Source organism: Microtus oregoni, unplaced genomic scaffold (genome assembly GCF_018167655.1).
Source record: "Microtus oregoni isolate MIOR12 unplaced genomic scaffold, Mior012 000023F_ref0000262, whole genome shotgun sequence".
Lineage (NCBI taxonomy): Eukaryota > Metazoa > Chordata > Mammalia > Rodentia > Cricetidae > Microtus > Microtus oregoni.
The window spans coordinates 25,874,332-25,895,957 of NW_024543082.1; positions in this window are offsets into that span (position 1 = coordinate 25,874,332).

Here is a 21,626-nt window from a genome sequence, read left to right on the forward strand (position 1 = left end):
ATTTGGGCTTATATTTGACTCGGAAAAGCAAGCGCCAGTGTCACTGACTCTGTAGAGTCCTCTATGCTGGTTATTCCGTGAATGTGGGAAAATTCCTGTGAATGGAGAAAAGAGAAATATTTCCTTAAGCTCTGGGCCAGCCTCATGCTTCAGTTCTAGGCATGCACACTGGAGAGCTGAAAAAAAAAATGTGTTTATGTCCACCCCAAAATCTGTACACAGCTGTTCACGGCACTCTTGTCCATCATGGCCCCAAAGCGGGGAAAATGCCCCCGTCCCTTGACTGATGGTTTATCTAGTGGGAGTCTCAGTTCCAGAAACGAATGGAGTACGGAGCTGTTAACAGGATACATCTTTAAATCTTCAAGCGAACTGAAGGAGGCTAGCTACAGTAGAGTGAACTGTGTGCTTCCGGTTATAGTCCATAGAAACAGAAAATGGTGGGGGTTGCTGGGCTGGAGGAAGGGAGGGACGGGGAGGAGGGATTCCTAACGAGAATGAGATTTCCGGGGGGGGGGGGATGATGAAAATGCTGTGATATTACACAGTGTTAATGGTTGGACAACCTTGTGGATGTGTTTTTAAAAACTGCTGAATTAGGCTGTTTAAGAGAAAGAATTCTACATACGGGAACTGTAATTTAAAACAAATATTTGGGCCATAACAGACATTACAGAAGGGAACTCACAGCAACGGGACTACAAAGAGACTATTTGGTGTGGCAATGTGAATGGGATGCCACCCCCATAGTCTCATAAGTTTGCACACTTGGTCTCCAGTTGGTGAATGGTTTGAGAAAGGTTGGAAGGTGTGGCCTTGTTGGAGGAGGTGTGTCAAAAGCCTATACCAGGTCCAGTCTCTCTCTCTCTCTCTCTCTCTTTCTCCTGCCTGCAGGTCAGGATGTATAGCTCTCAGCTACTTCTCCAGCATCATGTCTGCCTGCCTCTCAACACATTTCCTACCATAATGGACTAACCCTCTAAAGCTGTAAGCAAGCCCCCAATTGAATGCTTTCTTTTATAGGTTTGCCTTGGTCATGGCGTCTCTTTAAAACAGCAGCTAAGACGTTTGGCTTCTGGAAGGTATTAAACCAGGCTGAAGACAGAGGTAGCTAAACACAGAAAAGGTGACAAGGAAGTTGCCCACGATGCTGACTTTCCCGGTCTCTTCTTTAGCTGACTCAAATGCAAAGAATTTGCACCTCCCGTCCTGGTGGCTGTGGTAAAGGGGTGCTGTTCCACTCACGGCAGCAGGGCTGTGAACAGTGACACCCTGTGCAGGAGGAAATAAGGGAGAGCCACAGTCTTCAGGCTCCGGAGACAAGAAAGACTTCACAGCTCTCAGAAAGTGACAAGAAAGGGAGAGAGGTGATAATAGTTACGTCCCCAGCTCTGCTGCCAGGGCCCTTAGTGCCACACAGTTCCAGCTGTATCATAGCAACTGGGAAGGCTGGGGAAGTCGTCCTGGGCTATGTAGTGAGACCTTGTCTCAAAAACAGATAGTAATGGGGCTGGGCCAGATAGGTTAGTGGGTAGTGGAAGGAGAGAATGAACTCCCAGAAGTTATTCCCCAACCTCCACCTGTGTTTTGTGGTATATGCTTGCCTCCTCCAGTCATGCCCCAATAAATAAATAAACAAATGGAAAAATTAATAGTGATGTTCACAGGAGTCCCCATAACACCTCACAGAGGCTTAACCCATGAGAATCTTTATGGAAGCCTTGGAAACTGGAACAACAGAGAAGTAGGCAAGGCCTTGGAAGAACCCCAGGGGGACAGGAGTCCTAGGCAGGAGCACCGTAGAGAGAAAAGACATGGAAGGAGCTGGAAAAGGGAATTTCCTTTATTTGAGTGCTCTTTGTAAGAGCCACCCACAGAACCTGTCTTCTAGTGCCCAGACGTAAACAGGGCTGTGTCTCAGGAACACAAGAAAAATCCTACCCCTGGGGAATCCCCCTCTTTCTTACATTCACCCGAGTGCCTGATAGAAACAACAAAATGTTGATCTCATCCTCTGCCATCAAATAAAAAAAATGCTTTTGTTTCTAAAACACATTGTGAAGAAATGGTATAAGAGTAAACCTCTGAAATTTTGTGCTTATTGATTAAAATGAAAAAAAAATCTTGTTCTGTAATTGTTTATGCAGGCTAGGGAGGAAAATGCTTCTAGAGCATGATAAAATATTTTCCAGCCCTGTGTTTTTCTCCAAGCCTAGCCCTTTGGGTAAATGTTACGCGTTCTAGGGACCGAGGGAATATGTCTAACTGTGTCTTACAAACTTGCTTAATTATAGATTCCTCCAGGAGACAGGCACTTTGTAGCTAATTATGTAGCCAGATGCTCAAGTGGCCGTTAGCCCCGGAATTCCCCACACTCCCAGCCCTAAATGGAGCTGCAAGCAACTGTCCAAACACCAACTGTTTTTGAAGAAATTATATGAATTTAGCAGTGGCAAGACTGTCCTGGGAGCTGGACAGATCTGGGTTGAAACCTATGCTATCTTAAGTCACTGTCTTCAGGAACTCTGCGTAGGCGTGCATTGACCATTCATGTGGACCAGAGATGATGCTGGCCACTACACTTAGTACCTGTTGCTTTAAAAAGTTGCTAAACCTCTCTACTTCTAGGTTGATAAGATACAGAAGAAAAAGATAACTTTCAAGGTCATTTTAAGGAATGACTTGAGCCCTTTAAACTGCCTGGGATATATATTCTAAAATGTTCCTCCCTCCTACATGGAAGACCCCGGCTTGGTGTCTGGTGCCTATGAGGGGCTTGGTGAAGGCTGTTGTGTTTGTCTTACTCAAAGAATATCAGTTTTCAGTGCTAATACTGGCCTTGATTAATATCATGGTCAGCTCCCCATTTTGTAAATGAGTTCACTGAGCTACCAAGTGTTTGGTCACACTGTAGTCAGTGTGGAAAGAGGAATCTTGAATTGTTGTCCCTGCATCCTCTGTTTCTCCTTCACCTTCCCAAGGGCTTTGACTAGAACGTTGCTCAAGGCATGTTAGACAAGTCGTTACGAGAGAAGGGCACCTTGTGAGCATCCACACAGGAGCGAAGATGCCCTAAAGAGAGATGCTTGCATCCTCCCCTTTAGTGGCATATTATCTGTGTTTTAATAAATAAAGCTTGCCTGAAGAACAGTGTAAAGCAGCCATACAGTTCAGGCAGTGGTGGCACACACTTTTAATCCCAACAGCCACACTAGTCAGCCATAGCGGTCAGGCAGTGGTGGTGCACACCTTTAATCCCAGCACTAGAGAGGAATATAAAATGGGAGGAGACAGGTCTCAGTTCAGTCTCAACCTGAGGATTCATGGAGGCAGGATCGTCCATTTTTAGTTTGAGGTCGAGGTAAAAACCAGTGTCGCGCTACTTTGTTTTTCTGATCTTCAGGTTGAACCCCAATATCTGCCTCTTGGTTTTTATTATTCATACTATACTCCCCTTAGGCCATAGACTGTTGAGACAATTGACCCTGAAGGAAATGGAATTTCTCCAGAAATTTTGCCCTGGGGAAAGAGAAGGCTGGGATCCTGGTGACAGGGAAAGGATGAGGGTCTGAGATGTCACCTGGTGCTGACTTGCAGTATATACATGCACACACGTACACAACTATATATAACTATATTTACCTATATTTATATTTATATCTAAGTATTTCTCTGTATTTAAACCAAAACTTCATGTTAGGACACAAAAATGGACGCAGGAAGCATCACTGGGCCCCTTTATTTGTTCCTCTCCCAGTGTGATCAAATAGCCATGCCGAGTGTGTGTTTCCGTCTAGTTCAAGACTAGGTACAAACAGATGGAGGACCCGCCTGCATCCTTTTATTACAGGACAACTGTGTCTAAATTTACAGTTTGCTGCTCTTTCAGGCTGCAGATTGGAACCCAATGGTCTTTTAAACAATTTTAGTGGGTCAACAAATAAAATAAAAGCAAATTTAAAGTATCAAAGTGCATCACAAGCAGTAATAAATATTATTTTGTGTAATTGTTGCTACACACGTATATATGTGTAAATTGACTTATGTACTGTGATAGTATCATTTTTAAAATGTTTTTCAGTGTGCAATGTGGAGGCAAAAAAACAACAGTTACTGCTTTGAGAAAACATCTGTGTCGCCTGCATCTTAATAAGTTTTTATTAATAATTAATTAATAATTAATAATTTTTATTACGTTAAGGTACCCATTCATTTATTAAACAGCTACCTGCTGAATGCCAGACACTGTTCTAGGCAGTTGAAAAGGAGCCACGAATGAGACAAACCCCTCTACTATGGGGCTTGCCTTTTAGTGAGGGTGACAGCAATAAGAGCAGGGTATGCTCCAGGGTTCAGGAAATGAGTTAGGGGAAAGAAAAGGCAGTGGGGACTTTCACAATCAACAGCGCAGGACAAGCACTGTTAGGACTTAGGTTTACATCCTCACAGATTTGTCTCACGCCTATGCTGTTTGTCTTGCAGTTTCAGGACCTTTGGGGACAGAATGTCACACAAACAAATGCACAGGGTCAAAGCTAACCACCATCCAGCCTCTTGTTCCTCTCTGATTCTGCTTCCTTTTTCCTCCTTTAAACTACCCCATTTGCCTGTCCACACAGACTCTTCTCTGACAGTAACTATGGAGATGATATGGGATGTTCTTCTGTATATGTGTTACTTTTATTAGTTGATGAATAAAGCTGTTTCAGTCAGTGACTTAGCAGAGTAAAGTCAGGTGAGAAATCTGAACAGAAAGAGAGAATAGGCGTCAAAGAGACGCCATGTAGCCGCAGAAGGAGAAAGATTCCAGATCATTACCGGTAAGCCACAACCTCATGGCAATACATAGATTAGTAGAAATGTGTTAATTTAACATATGAGAGCTAGCTAGGAATACGCCTGAGCCATCAGTCAAACAGTGTGATAATTAACATAGTTTCTGTGTGATTATTTGGGTCTGGGCATCCGGGGAAACAGAAGCGCAGTCTCCCAGTCTCTACAGGAACCAGTTCCTCAGCCTTAGGAACCGAGTCCCCCGCTGTGCACTGAATGGGCACAGTGGCATTTTGGCCTTGCTTACTAGGAAGGCTGGTGTCAGGATTCTATTGAGTACTGACTCTCAGTGCCGTTAGTTGTTAGCTGCTGTTTTATGGAGTTGTACAGTGCAGGCTGGCCGGCAACTCCTGATCCTCCAGCCTTGGTTTCTGGAGAGCTGAGACTACAAGGTTCTTGACAATACCTGGTAACTTGCGAATTTATCATCTTATAGATTCACGTGCACGCGCACACACACACATTAAAGTACAGAGAGGTTGTGGCTTGTTCAAAGTCGCAGTGATGAGAAGCGGCAACAGAAGTCTGAAATGCTTGTGCCACAGTTTGAGGACTTTGGATTGTCTTCCTTGTGTGCCACTCACGTTACATCTCTTCCTTATTTCCCCACATAGTCTTTAAATCCTGCAGCATTGTGACGACGTGAAGCTGCTCCAGTGTTCTCTACACCCCGTCAAGTTTCTCTGACGGGCAAACTGGCTAGATGCATTCTGACTTAAGAGACCACTAATCGTACAACTGCCTTTGGATTCTGTGCTTGCCACACTAAAAGCCTTAGACAAAGTTTAATGAAGCCACACCGAGTCTTGCAGACAAGATAAAACTGGGTCCCGTCCAGAGCCAGTGTTTACATTTGTGTGTCTCCGGCTTTCTTGTTTCCTTTAGTGGACTATTTAATGAAGTAACTTTAGCTTTGAAAATGGGAGTGGAGGTGAATGACAGTTTTGAGGTGAAAGTGGGGAACTCGAAATCAAGAGATTTGGACTCTAGAAGTGGTTGTGGTGGCACACGTATGGACGCAGCACTTGGGAGGCGAAGGCTGGAAGAGCCTAAGCCCAGAACCTGCTGGGCTACATAGAACACTCTGTGCACCTGTGTAAGAGAGAGGAAGATTTAGACTCTGGTCCCAGTTTTGACAGGTGACTATGGATTAGCCCCGTCCTCTGTCTGAGCCTGGGCCACTTCACTTGTGCAGTAGGAGTAGTGCACAGGTCTCACTTAGCCAGGGTATGCTGTTTTGGTTTCAGTAGCAGTTAAAATCGCCTTACAATGAAGAGACGGTCTGAAAGACCCTTGCCATTGTAGTTTCTGCCGATTGATTTTTTCTTCTAATAGGTCTCTCTGCATGCTCGTCCGCCACTCCTACGCCGTGCATTTTTGTTCTCTACTCGCCCGTACTTTGTAACACGTATTGTTCCATTTATAAAGCTTCTGGAAAAGTCTCTCTCTGCTAATCCTGTCCTAATACTGTGGCAGCCGGCAGGGGCCATTTGCAGCAGGGCTTTTTGCTGACTGGAATTGGATTTTTTTTTAAAAAAAAACTTGTGGGTGTTTTTGGGGGAAAAGCAATTCCGGAATCGTTGCCAACTCAGGCCAGCAGGGCAGCATCCTCTGCTTCAAGGTTCATCTTAGGGTGGGGAGAGACACCATACACTGCCGTTCTTAACTGCTCAGGCACCCCACACCCTTTCCTGAATGGTGTGTGTGTGTGAAAAACCATTGATCTTGAACTGCCACTGCAATCCAAGCTGAGCCCGCCTGTGCCATCACAAGCCCCTCTGGGAGCCTGGCCCTGCTGGCACCGATAAATTTCACATGCAAAATGCTGCTTTGCCCAGAGGGGAATGGGCAGGAGCACTTTTCCCTGATAAAGGGCTCTTTCGGACTGCGGTCTAAAATTCACAGATGCTGGAAACAGACAGAAATAAATCAGAGCGCTCCACTCACTGGAAGTCAGCAAGTCTAAGAAAGCTGGAGGTCAACGAGGATGCCCGCGGAAGGGAAAGGGAACTGTGTGGAGTCTCACTGTATCTTCAAACAGACGGCAGTGTGGCCGAGGAAAGCACAGGCTGGGAGAGGGGGAACTGTTTGTCCAGATGCAGGAAGCAGCAGACAGGAATTGAACCTGTGTTCTCCGCGCCAAGCACCCCATTCTTTCCACTCCCTTCTGATGAGTGGGCATGACCCACTGGGACGTTACATAAGCCTGTAAATCACTCTGAGATTCCTAAATAACGCGCCTGTGTTGAGAACAAGGCGCGACCACCAAGAGCTCCGGAGCGCTGGCCGAAGGTTCCGAAGGCTGCACTCTGTGTAGGCAGAGGGACTCCACAGAACTGCTGAGGGGACAGGGCTGCACCTGCAGGGCCCGGTCTGAGCCAGACCCCATTTTCTGTTTGTCCCTTCCCTTCCCAGCTGGTTCTGTCAATAGACAGAATTTTAATTAAAAACACAGGAGTCGTTCACAAGTAGTTAGTTCAAGTTTCATCTAAACGTGGGCCACTTGCAGAAGGTGTATCAAGGTGTGTAGGGTCAGGCATATCACGTGACAGTCACCTAATCAAGGAAATAAGCAAGGCTGGCCTTAGCCTCATCCACCGACCTTTTCCCGCTGACTAGGAGAATGTTACAGTCTGGTTTGCATTAGGAAGGTTATTTCTCAGCTTCACATTGGAGGAGAGGCAACACGGTGGGTGTTATCAGAGCCGACCCATGTTCCCTTGGAATTTACACGAGAGGTTTGTGTGCCCCTGGGCCCTGGATTGGCAGCATGCCCAGCCGGTATTCCTCACAGGCAGGATTGCTGGAGAGAACCTGCCAGCTCTGAAGGACTCTGGGGTTGACTAGCCAATCCTCAGCTTCCTGGCATGGTGCCTGGGAGGTGCTGAGCTGTGTTCTAGGGTGATATTAGAGACGGCGGTGGTGCTCAGGGTAACATGCCCTACATAGGATCATCCTTGTTCCACCCTCCCTGGTTTCCAGCACAAAAGACCATTTAATTTCACAGCGCAGAGGTGAGGAATGGGCTTAGCCAAAGAAAGCAGACGTGGGAATGGGTGGGAAGAGGTGAAAAAGAACTACAGTTGAATGGGTTGGCCTATGTCTCTAATTTTAGCACCTTGGGAGGCTGGGGCAGGAGGATTTCCATAGCCTTGGCTATATTGTGAGTAAGTCATCCTGGGCTTAGGAGAGAGACTGGATCTCAAACACTCGTGCACGTGCGTGCACACACACACACACACACACACACACAAAACTTCCTACAACTCAGTAGCAAAAAGAACAACTAAACTAAAAAACAGACTAAATACTTGAACAGATAGTTCTCCCCCCAAAAAACTGGCCAATAGGAGTATTAAAAAATGTTCAATGTAGCTGGGAATAGTGGCCTTTAATCCCAGCACTTAGGAGGCAGAGGCAGGTGGATCTCTGAGTTTAAAGCCAGCCTGGTGGACATAGTGAGTTCCATGACCACCAGAGCTACATAGTAAGACCCTGTCTCAAACAAACAAGCAAACAAACAAACTGGTTCAGTTTTATCACTAATTACCAGAGAAATACAAATTGAAACCGCAGTGACACATCATGTCCCTTCTTTCATGATGATTATTATTAACAACAGCACTAACAAAACAAGAACCCAACCAAACAAGTATTTCCTCCAAAGACTGGAGAGGGCGCTGTGGAAGCTGGACTCACCGAATACTGTTGGTGGAGATGCAAAATGGTATGGCTGCTATGGAAACAGCGTGGAAGTTCCTCCAAAAATATTACAAGACAGAACTACCATATGACCTAGGAATCCCACTTCTGAGTCCTCCAAAAGCACTTTGTACGTCTAGAGCTGATGCTCCCGAGATGTGAAAACAATAAATGTCCGTCAGCAGGTGACGGGATACCATGCACACTCTGTAACATGTTGGAATAGTATGTACTTAAAAGAGAAAGGGGATGGTGTGGCTTGTAGCAACGTGGACAGCTTTTTTGAAGACGTTGTGCTAAGTGAAATAAGCCAACCATAGAAAGACACACTATATAATCCCATTTACATGACTATCTAAATAGCCGAGAATGAAAGCTCTCAGAGCTCTGGTTGCCAGGGCCTGGGAAAGGGATTTATGGGGAGTTACTGACAAGGAGCCCTCAGGGAAGTGAGTAAGTTCTAGACGGCTGCTGTACCCACACCGTAGCTGTCTGAGGCAGTTAGAAGTCATGTTTTGTACACCTGGAATTGTGTTCACAGTGTAGGTTTCATGTTCAACCGTGCTTACCTCGGTAAAGGCGAAGAAAACAAAACAGGCTACGCGGAATGGTGAGGGACAAGACGATAGGACCAAGACTCTGTAAGGACTACGGGTTCCTTTAATCTGGGAGGAGGAGGATGCCTTAAACTGACCTCAGGGACTCATCTGGAGGTTAAGAATGTAATTCCGGTTTCAGATGTGTGGGAGAAAGTGCCACTGGGCGATGATGTCATCTGTAGACATGAAGCACCCCATTTGCCAAAAGCATCTTCCTGGCGCTCTCACCACGGCATGGAGCTCTATATGACTCACTCCTTTGGCTTGCTTTTTCCAGAATCCTATTTTTAAAATGCTTCCCAGCTCATTGGTACTTTTGTTATATGTGAAAATAGCATGCAGTTATGCACGAAAGGAACCCTCTTAACGGTTAGAAATACATGCCAAGGTAGTTAATGGATAAAACAAAATGTTGGCAAGACTTGATTTCAGATAAGTTATGTCAGATGAGAAATATATATATGTATATATATACACATATATATATTTCATATTGTGTATATGTGTACACATATATAGAGAGATAGTTTTTTTGTTGTTTTTTTGTTTGTTTGTTTTTCGAGACAGGGTTTCTCTGTAGCTTTGGGGCCTCTCCTGGAACTAGCTCTTGTAGACTGGGCTGGCCTCGAACTCACAGAGATCCACCTGCCTCTGCTTCATGAGTGCTGGTATTAAAGGTGTGACCCACCACTGCCTGGCTAGGAGACAGATTTTTAAAAGAGAGGGACAAAATATTTAAAACTGTAAAAGTTGAAGAACAAATGCATGAGTTTCTTATACCATTTCCTTTGTTTTTGTTATGTTTGAAATTTTTCACAATTAAAAAATTAATAGAAGTTACCCAAATATTTTCACAATGCTCCCAGGAAGATATACTAGCCAATTGTCTTCAATATCTGTGCGGAGAAAAAGTACTGAAAGTGTGTTTTCCAGCTTGGTTGGGGAGCCCAGGGAAGAGACAAAGGGACTGTGGGATGCCAGGCTTTCTTTGATGTTCATAAAAGGCTGGTGTTAACCTAGATGGTCACTTGACAATCCAAAGGTCTGAACACCTTCCCCTACAAGGGTCTTCGGTGCTCTGCTTTTGAGAAAGTAATGGATGGAATGTGCACATGGAATGGGGAGGTATCTGGGCTCAAAGAGAGTACAGGATAGAGTATGGAGATTGCTGCAGAAAGCTTTCTTCAGCCCAGAAACTAGGAAGCTCCTGGGTGACATCAGAGGCAGCGGGATGAACTTCTGGGCAAGAAGAGCAGAGCAGCTGCTGACTGCTGGTGGGTGCTTTTCCTGCTCTTCTCCACTAGAAAGGATGTTTACTGAAAACTCCTTTGTGTAGGTGCATAAAAACAAAGAATTACTTAAGTCTTAAAAAAAAAAAACCAGCGGAACTATGGTTGGAATGCCTATATACAACAGAATTGTTTTCGGCTGTAATGAAAAATAAAATCGTGACATTTGTAGGAACTGGAAATCATTATGGCAAGAAAAATAACATAGACTTAGAAATACAAATGCCACATGTTCTAAATTATATGTACAACCTAGATTTGAATTTGTGAGCGAGTGTGTGCAGGTCATGAAAATAGAAAGAGGGGGCTAAGGGAGGAGGAAGAGTTCTTTGTGGAGGGTGGAGGGTGGTTATGGGATTCATGTGACATGAAAGCAGAGGGGGGGATGGTGGGGGAGGTGGATGAGTAAGAATGAGGATGGCATGTTCTTATAAGAATGCTATAACGAAACCTATCGCTTTATGTAAGTGCTAAGTTTAAAAATCAATCTTTAAAAACCCTCCACTTAGATAGAAAGAGTTTGTGGCTGGGTTTTAGGTATTTAAAGGGAAGCTTGTTGGGAGTAGAGTTTTGAAACATCACTCTGTTCTATGAGAAAGCGTGGATGTCCTACCATGTCCTACATGGCTTCCCATTAGGGGTCTCCAAAGCTCTCTCCGTGGGAAAGGAGTCTGCGGCTACCAGTCTGGGCTTTTTTGGTTGTCAATGACTTTAAACTGCAAGGGTCCTGAGAAAATGACAGCGTTTCAAGCGCCACATGTCTGCTCCACAGTCTGGTACATTCGGCAGCCTTCATCCAGGTCATAGGGTTGCCCATGGCAACCTGTCAATTCAAGAGAAATCCTTCACTGACTGCCTCCCACTGAATGGGGTGTCTGAAAACGAGCCTGGCTTAAGTCAGTCCTAAACCAAGAGAAACTAAGAGCATTGTGGGATGACACCAAGTGAGGGCCCCAGGGAAGCACGGAGCCTGTTCAGCCACGGCCTAGCCTTGGTGGAGAGCCCTGACGGCTGAGGCAGGTGAAGATGGCGGAGAAGCCTATGAAAAGTGTTGAGGAGAGTAGCGCTTTTAAAAAACATATGTGTGTTTTCCTGTTTTTGAAAAAATAAACTTTAAGGACAAGTAGTGGGGTTGGTTAAATAAAATATAATTGCCGGGCAGTGGTGACACATACCTTTAATCCCAGCACTCGGGAGGCAGAGGCAGGCGGATCTCTGTGAGTTCGAGGCCAGCCTGGTCTACAAGAACTAGTTCCAGGACAGGCTCCAAAACCACAGAGAAACCTGTCTCAAAAACTAGTATATATTTATATGTTTGTAGGTTTATATTAATATGATGTGTGTATACCGAACATTTAAATACGATATTACATTTTGTTTGTTTATTTATTTAAAATAAATAAATCTTTCATTTCTACTGTGCTGAGGGTGGGACTTGGGTGTGCGAGACAACCTTCTACCATGGAGCAATGCCTCAACCATGTGTGATTTTTCTAAAACGCCTTTTATATGCAAAAGGGTTGGAAAAGATAAATGCCAAATGACTGTGTATAAGTCATATAAATAAAATATTTTAAAAATACTTTGATTATTCATTCTGTCTGAAATATTTCCTATAATGAAATGCATCCCTTTAAAAACAGAAAGAAAATATTAACAATATCTTTAAAATAAGCTCGCATGACTTCATTTCTCTTTTTAATCCTCGTTTGATCTGGGTAATCAAGAGGCATACAGGAATAAGAGAAATTACAGGTATTTACAACTCGTGCTGGGAACTTAAGCATTTCTGGTAGGAAACCTGAGTGAGTCATAGTGAGATATACAGGTGATGCTCTCTGCCACAGACACACAAGACAAACTTCTCACTGGCTCGCCATCCCTCTGCGTAATCAGAAGAAGTGAAACTCTGAATTTTGTTCACCTGAAGCCCAGTCACACCCATGAGGATAAACAAAGGCTCTCTAGCAATAGTCTTCCGTCTAGACCTCGGAAGCTTAAATTCATACACTGTCTTAGTTAGGGTTGTAACCCTGCAAAGAGACCCTGATCACAGCAACTCAATAAAGGAAAGCATTTAACTGGGACTGACTTACAGTTCAGAGGTTTAGTCCATTATCATCGAGGCAAGAAGCATGGGAGCATGCAGGCAGACATGGCGCTGGAGCGGAGCTGAGCGTTCTACATCTGCATCAGCAGGAAGCAGGGAGAGAGAGAGAGAGAGAGAGAGAGAGAGAGAGAGAGAAGAGAGCGCCCCTAGTCCTGGCTTGGGCATTTGAAACCCCAAAGCCCACCCCCAGTGACACACTTCTTCCAGCAAGGTCATATCTACTCCACAAGGCCACACCTCCTAATGCCACCCCCTAAGCACTCACATATGAGTCTATGGAGGCCACTCTTATTCAAACTGCCACACGTACTAGTATTTTTAGTTAACTTTTCCTTAGTCATTTATAATAATAATATATAATGTAATAATGAACTAATTTAGGGAGGCTGCATCTATTTCTTTATTCATATATGGTGTGCACGTGAGTGTGCACATGGCATAGTATGCATCTGGAGGTCAGAGAACAACCTTAAAGAATTGATTTGCTCCTTCTACCATGTGGTCTACCGGAGCCAAACCCAGATCATCGGCCTTGGTGGCAAGCACCTTTACCCACTGAGAAATCTCTCTGGTCTAATTTAAGGTTTCTGAGAAAGGATCTCATTTAGCCCAGGCTGGCCTTGTACTTACTATGTAGCCGAGGATGGCCATGAACTCTTGATCCTCTGGCCTCTGTTTCCCATATTCTGGGCTTACAGGCAATTGCCACTCCATCCAGCCCTCCTTCATTCTAGTTAAGCAGGCTGAAGGGTCTAGAAATCCTAGTCCTTCAGGGGCTACCCTAGGAGAAGCCTTCAGCTTCTTAGCCGGAGAACTGCTTCCCACAACTATAAAGCAAGACGTACAGCACACTCAACCACAGTATCCATCTGCTCTAACAGGGCAGTTGATACTGAAATGGAAATGCTGGTCTTTAGAATCTGAAATCCAGAAGTGTGGCCATGCCTGCATGCCTCTGTGTGAGTGTGTGTGGGTGTGTGTGTTGCAGCATGTGATGTACATGAATGCGTATGACCTAGTGCCTGCACCCTTGCATGTGCATGCATGCCTGTGTGTGTGCTTGTGTGTGTGCCTGTGTGTGTGTTGCAGCACGTGATGTACGTGAATGCACACCTGTTCGTGCATGCATGCTGAGTCTCCTGTTCTTTCACTCTCCACCTTATTCATTTGGGACAGTGTCCCTCATTGAACCTGGAGCTAGGCTGGCAGCAGGGAAGTTCCAGCAATCCTCCTGTCTCTACCCACAGAGAGCTGGGGTGACAGGTGAAGTAAAGCTAAGGCCAAGCAACCTCCCTTAGGGCCTTTAGCTCACAGGGCCACTTGATTTTTTTTTTTAATTGGAAGCATTAAGTGTTATGTTTTATTCATCTTTTCTTTTGTGTGGTGACACTCTCCCCTCCATCAATGACATCCTATGCCCTCCTTGCTGTTTGTGACTAAAATATTATGGCCCCCAAGATGCACTTGAGTGGTTAAATACCCTGGAAACTTCTTCATAAAACTCCCAAATGGAGGTGATTACTTTTCTCCAACTACACATCCTATTAGGTTCATACAAACTTATCCACTTGCCTTTGCCGAGATGCACCACACACTTGCTGGGATGCCAGATGAACCACAGCTTATGTATTCCCGGTCTCCAAAAAGCCTACATTATGACGGAGGTGGGGGAGACGTAGATTAACTAAATAATTAAATATGTAAAGCGTGGGTCTGTACTGCTATGAATGGTTGGAGGGGGCCTTGAGCCGAGTCAAGGGGCTGCAGGGCGGAGTTCTGAAGGATGAGTATGAGTACCTCATAGAAGGTAATGTTTGGGGAGGAGAGAAGAATCAGGGCAAACTGTTAAAGGAAAAAGGAGCCAAGGGCCTGTGGAACGACAGAGCTGAGGAGTGGCTGGGGAGGGTGGAGCAGACAGTGCCGAGGAGCCTGGAAGCCGGCTGCACGGAGAGCCATAAATCACGTGAGGGTTTAATTAGAGGTGACAGGATCATGTATATTTAAAAAGGTCACCCTGGCTGAAGCATGGAAAAGAATTGGGAGGTATGGCCACGGTAAATGTAGGTGAGAAAACCAGCTAGGACGCTGTCCCCAAGCAAAAGTTGACAATAGGCAATACTCTATCTCAAAGAAGAAGGTCGGATACGGTCTGAACTAAGAGGATTAACGTTATTATGTATTAAATCGATGACTTGCAAGAAAATACCATCTTCAGTTTTGTGGGAAAGGCAGGTTCCTTTCGAGCACAAATATGTGCTTATGTAAGTGACTTTAGTAACAGGAACAGATACATGCTAACACCGGGAGGAGAGACTGTCTGCGAAAAAGAGGAATGCAAGATGCAATATTCATAAGCTTTGGGATGTGTCTACATGACAGATGCGCTTCTCAGTGCACTGCATATTTTAGGCAGAAATCTCCTCCCGCTCCTCTGTTGGTTTGTACACCATACTCTAAATGGATAGAGCGAGCAAGCCGTTGGGCACAGCTACTTTGTCTTCTGACAAAAACAATCTACAGAAACACGCACATTAAAATGTTCCGTCACCTCCAGCTCACCCGGCCATATTAATTTTGCTCAAGGAAAAATTAACAAACCATAATAGCATAGAGAGGTTATAATAAAAGTCCATCTTGGAAATAGATCTGGTAAACAAACCGAGCAAGGACGTGAGAGGGCTGAGGTACACACTTAACAAGCTCAGTCCAACCTTGAAATCAGTGAATGCACATTTATATACATGTTCTTTTGAAATTCACATGGAGCTGCTTAATATAAAAATTTAACATATCCTTGATTAAGAGAATGTGTCTACTTTGTAATAACTCGTTGAACAGAATATGATTCACACATTTCCTTATCTGTAAACTCTACAGAAAGGGTCTATCTCAAAAAGACTCAATCAATCAAAACTCCCAACCACCACCATCACCACAAAAACAAGCCAAACTAAGCCAAATTGAACACAAACTGATCACATACCCCAAAGAGAGTGTCAGCAGATTTCAGAGGGTAAAGTCCTTTGACAACAATGAGATTAAATGAGAAATTAACAACAACACATATTTTGAAAAATAAATAGTGCATTTCTAGAGACCAGTGAGTTGGCTTTGTGGGTAGAGGCACCTGCTGCCCGGCCCAGTGACCTGAGTTCAATCCCTGGGTCCCACATGGTGAAAGGGGAGACCTGACGTCTGTCAGGTATCCTCTGCCCTTCACATGCCCTTCTGTAACTCCACTTCCTGTGGCTCCAACGCCCTCTTCTGGTCTCCAGGGTACCAAGGCATGCACACAGGTCGGTGAAATTCTTACAAATAATTTTTTTAAAAAAGGAAGGCAGAAAAACGATACTTAAGTAAAGTAGTAGAACAAGTGAAAGGAAAATTGCTACTTATAAATGATTGAGGCACATTAAACACAAAATCCCAGGGCTGGAGAGATGGCTCTGCAGTTAAGAGCACTGGCTGCTCTTCCAGAAGACCTGGGTTCAATTCCCAGCACCCACATGGCAGCTCACAGCTGTCTGTAACCTCAGTTTGAGGGGATCCGACACCCTTACAAGGACATACATACAGGTGGCACATCAATGCTCATTAAAAAAATAATGTTCTGAGCAGACTAAAAACAGAATCCCAACAACTTGTTTTGTAGGTATTGACAGTCTGAGTCTTACATTCTTTGGAGAGGTTAAGAACAAACTCAGAATGCCCAATATAACACTGAAGAAGAAGTTAGATGAGCGGTGTTTCAGCTCTCAAAACTTGCTACAAAGCTACAGTTATCAGAACTGCATGGTACTGAGGAAAAATAGACAAATAAGTCAGCGGAAGATCGATGGGGAGAAAAGGAGGCTCAGAAATAGACCTCTATAAATACAGTCGACTCACTTTTGGCAAAGGAGCAAATGCAATGTACAATGAAGCAGGGACAGTCTTTTCAACAAATAGCACAGAAACAGCTAGACACCCTTAGGCAAAATGTGAATCTCCATAAAGACCATATATCTTTCACAAAAGAGCATTGGAATTTATCATGAACCTAAGTTTAAAACACAAAACTGAGCCGGATATGGTGGTGCACACCTTCAATCCCAGCATTTCAGAGGTGGCAGCAGAGGCAGGTGAATCTCTATGAATTCCAAGCTATTTGGCCTAAATAGCCACTTACCAGACAGTGGGGTGACATAGGGAGACCCTATGTCAAAAAACAAGCAAACAAACAAAACTATTAAGTTCTAGAATATCTGTATGGGAAAAAGAAAAAATAGCCTTGTGTGCAACACTAAATGTGATACTTGAAAGGAATAACTGACAAGTTAGACCCAATTTGACACAAATTTCTGATCCCAAGAAGACTATTCCAAGAGAATAAGAAGATAGACCCAGGGCTATGAGAAAGTATTTGAAAAAGACATATCAGTTATTTAGAATATACAAGATTATTAAAACTCAACAACAAAGATCACAGTTTTATTGAAAATGTGTCGTAGCAAAGGAATGGTCGTGGGATGATGGGGTAGTATGTGCTCAAAGACATTCATTTACTTGCATGAAAATGGATTTGTGTAACTTAGTATAATATATTAAAAAATAAAAATTAAAACTAGGCCCAAACCCTTAACGAATATCTCACCACAGAGGACACCAGATTGGAAAAAAAAAAAGACAAAAAACAAGCAGAAGAAAACATGCTTCACCTCATGCCACCAGGCAAGTGTAAATTAAGACAATGTGCTGCCCCCCACACTTACACTGCATGCTAACAACGCTCACCATCAGTAAGGGGCTGGAGCCATGGAAAAGCTCACTGATGACTGATGGGGAGGGGAAGTGGTCCAGACACATTGAAAGGCAGCTGGACAGATTCTTATAAAACTCAGCATATTCTTGCCATATAATACAGCAATAAGTATGCTTGGTATTTACCCAAGGGGTTTGAAAGCTTGTGCCTGAGCAAAATCTCACACATGGATGTTTATGATAGTTCTATTCATAATTGTCAAAATGCAAAGACAAGCAAGGTGTTCTTCAGCAGGTGAATGAATAAACTGGAATAAACTGTGGTACATCCAGATAAGGGGATAGTATTCAGTCCTAAAAAGGGCTATCAAGCCATGGAGGATGGGGTAAAAGAAGGCAATTTTGCTGTGGGATAATGCTCTTATACCCTGTAAAGATTTGTCACTTGTATTGGTTTAATAAAATGCTGATTGGCCAGTAGCCAGGCAGGAAGTAAGGGCAGGGTGTCCAGACTAGGAGAATTCTGGGAAGAGGAAAGCCTCAGTCTGCAGTCATTAGCCAGAATCAGAGGAAGCAAGATGAGAATGCCTCACTGAGTAAGGTATCAATACATAGACTAATAGAAATGGGCTAATTTAAGTTTTAAGAGCTATTTAGAAATATGCCTGAGCCATTGGCCGAAAGTGTTGTTATTAATATAGTTTTGGGTGATTATTCGGGTCTGGGTGGCTGGGAAACAAAAGTGCAGACTCCATTTACACAATTTGGAGGGACAAAATATTGCTTGATTCCAACTATAAAATGGAGAAACTTTTACAGCAGCTGAAAGGGCATGGTTGCCCGTGGCTAGTGGATCAGAGGTAAGTTAACTAGACAGAATATAGAGGGTGTATAGGTTAGTAAAAATACTCTGTATGACATGATGCTCGTGGATAAATGACATCCAGATGTGTACAACTCCAAGAATGAACCCTAATACAAGCTAGATGACAGGGGATCACTTGTGAGTGTCGCTCCATTGCTTGGAACAAGGGTACCGCTCTGGTGGGGGAAGATATTGATAGTGGTGTGGGTGTGCCTGGAAGGGAATGGTGCAGGTGGTACATGGCACAAATTCTTAGATCTTCCTCTTTGTTTTTCTGTTTATTTAAAACTAGTATAGCCAGGCAGTGGTGGCACATGGCTTTAATCCCAGCACTCGGGAGGCAGAGGCAGGCAGATCTCTGTGAATTCGAGGCCAGCCTGGTCTACAGAGTGAGTTCCAGGACAGGCTCTAAAACTACAGAGAAACCCTGTCTTGAACAACCAAAAAAAAAAACCTAGTGTAAATAAAGTTTGTTTTAAATGAGTTTTATGCTTTCATAGACAAAGTAGGTATATTGTAGCAGGACTGATAAAGAGAAACAACAAATAAATAAAATTAAAAGTAAAAATAGGAAGATAATTATGAAGATGACATATGTTTGAAGTTCCTAGGATGAGACTAGAATCTCTCTGACAATATGCTTAAAACAAGAAACTTGAAAAAGCAGGTATCAGAATTGCTTAGAAAAAAAATAGAAAACCTTACCTAGCTAACAACCATTACAAAACTAAATTGATTGCTAAAAATCCACCCACAATCAAAATGGCATAAATCTCAGATAGTAATACAACATAATTTACCAAGTCATCAAGAGATAGACCTTACATAAACTGTTGGAAGAGCTTAAAAGTATATAATAAAAATAGAAATGAAGGCTAGAGAAATAACTCCGTGGTTTAGAGAAGTTATGGTCTTGCAGAGGACCCAGGTTTGGTTCCTAGCACTCCTATTATGCAATGACCCATCTGCCAATATGTGCCCACGGGTACACTACTGGGTTGGCTGTTGTGGATTTGAGGTCTGGAATTGCAAACGTAGTCATATGGTCATGACTTGAGGAGTCACAGGCCCTACTGAGGAAGCTACCATTGATATTCTATTAAATGGACATGTTGTGCTTGTCAAAGTGCCTTCTCAATGCAATATTTGTGTTTATGCCATAATGTAGCTCTCAGCCTTCGTTAGAGAAGTTTCTTTCTTTCTTCCTTCCTTCCTTCCTTCCTTCCTCCCTCCCTCCGCCTCCCTCCCCCCCTCTCTCCTCTTCTCTCCTCTCTCTCTCTCTCTCTCTCTCTCTCTCTCTCTCTCTCTCTCCCAACTCCCAGTGAGCAGTGGTTAATGTAGACACTTGTAACACATCAAAGTGCTAAGATTGTTGAATGTTCTTCACTAAATGGAATGTCTTTACTACTCCTTCAAAGGCCCAGGAATCATCTCCAAGGAGGGGGTGGGAAGCATGTAAGAGCTGGAGAAAGGTCTAGAGTAATGTGGGACACAGTCTCCTGGGCATGAAACGGCTATCGCACACATGAGCTCACAGTATCTGTGGATACCAGCATAAGGGTTGTACAGACTGGGCCCTTCAGCATCCTAGTATGAACTGGGGAATGACTCCTGAGACCCTCTACCTCCCTGAGGATTTATAGGTGGTCAGCTATTGCTGGGGGAGGTGGTCAACTCATTAGCCCCCATTTCTCCCAGCTGAGCTAATGACTGCTGAGGAAAAGTAGACATTTTCTTCGGTGCTGTAGCCACCGGTAGATTGCCCATGCTCTTCTAAGTAACGCCTCCCCCACACTCCTCTAAGCAACCCTAATTAAACTCACTGGGCCACCAAAGAAAAAAGGACATGAAGGTAGAGGGGAACAAGTTGAAAAGAGGACAAGAATCAGTGGGAGTAGAAGGGGGATAAGAGAGAGTAATGGTGGTGAATAGGATCAAAATATATTATATTACATATATGAAAATATTGCAGTGAAACCCATTATCATATATAATTAATATGAACAGAGAAACTTAAAAGGCATCCCATTATTGTTCCAAGGGGAACTGTCAGTATTTGAGAAACTGAAATACGTAAAACAGAATAGCATCTGATATCTGATATACAGTAAGCACTCAGTGAAGTGTGATTGCCTGTAAAACAAAACAAAACTCTGTGTCTTTAACAATCATCTTCAGTCATGTTTATAACTAAAAAGCATAGGAATAACCACTTAAACTCATGCAAATATTTCATTTTAATAAAGCTCCCCTCTCTCTGCCTGTCTCTCTCTCTCTGTCTCTGTGTCACACACACCCCTTTTCAGCTTTGTAAGCTGGCTTGTACTCACACACTCCCTGCCTTTCTTTATTCCTTTTCTCTTCCTCATTTCCCACACCAATGGCTTAAAAGGACTTTTGAAGTGCTATCTACGCAGCATTTAGATTTTATTCCCTGAGCCTGTTTCATACTGACTTATTTTGTCCTTCTATTTTAGAACATCTTTGAGAAGCCCCTTCCTTCCTCCCCCTCTTTCCCTCCCCCTTCAAATTGCATGTATGTGATTTTTCTCCTACTTCCCTGCAGCCTGCCTTCTTCATGAGTCAATTTAGCTTTTTATTCATTTGGACATAGAACTACTTTGCAAATATCATGCTCTGTCTGTTCTCTGCATGATTGTCAGCAACTGGGGGAAAAACATAACAAGAATCGTGCTTCCATTTCTTCTGTAATTTCTCTACTGAGCCTAGAAGATTGACTAAGACTGGATGGTGTACGGTGTGCTTTATGCAGGGTGCTTAATAAATATTTTAAAACAGTATTAAAGTGTTGAATAAATTTGACAGCAGTGCTGTTGCTCATCACTTCAGTGCCAACATTTTCTAAGTCCTGCCTCTGCCTAGCAACCATTCCCCCACATACCTACATGTCCCCAGAAGGTTCAGCCAAACTAAAGCTTCTTTTGATTCAGCTTTCCTTGCTGGAGTTACATGGTATTATTTCCATGGTTGCCTCCTGAGGAGTGTTTTATGGGAACCTAAAGACCCTGTTGTGTGCCTTGAAGTTGCTTTTCCCCCTTAGTAATAGTGATAGTGGCGGCGATGTCGAAGGGTATATGTATTGCCTTTATTTACTCTTCAAACCATCTTTTCTGTTTTTATTATATTTAAGCAGAGGTTTGGAGTATACCCCAGGCTGGCCTTGAGCTCAAAGCTCCCGCGTCAGTCTCCTAAGCCTCGGGATTGTGCGTCCGCCCGGAGTATGCTCTTGCGTACTTTCCTATCCATAAAGATGCTTTTCATTTTCAGTGCCTGAAGAGTGCTAAGAATTTAAGAGGTTCTCCCCCCCCCCCCCCGCTTTTAACTAAGATATTCCCTCAGGAGTTCCATTCTTCATCATTTTCTGATTGCCTACAGCCAGGTTTCATGCTGTAATACCAGTCTCTCCTCTGTGTCTCACATCTACAAAATAGATAGGGGGCAATTTCAAGGCCTCTCAGGACCACTCC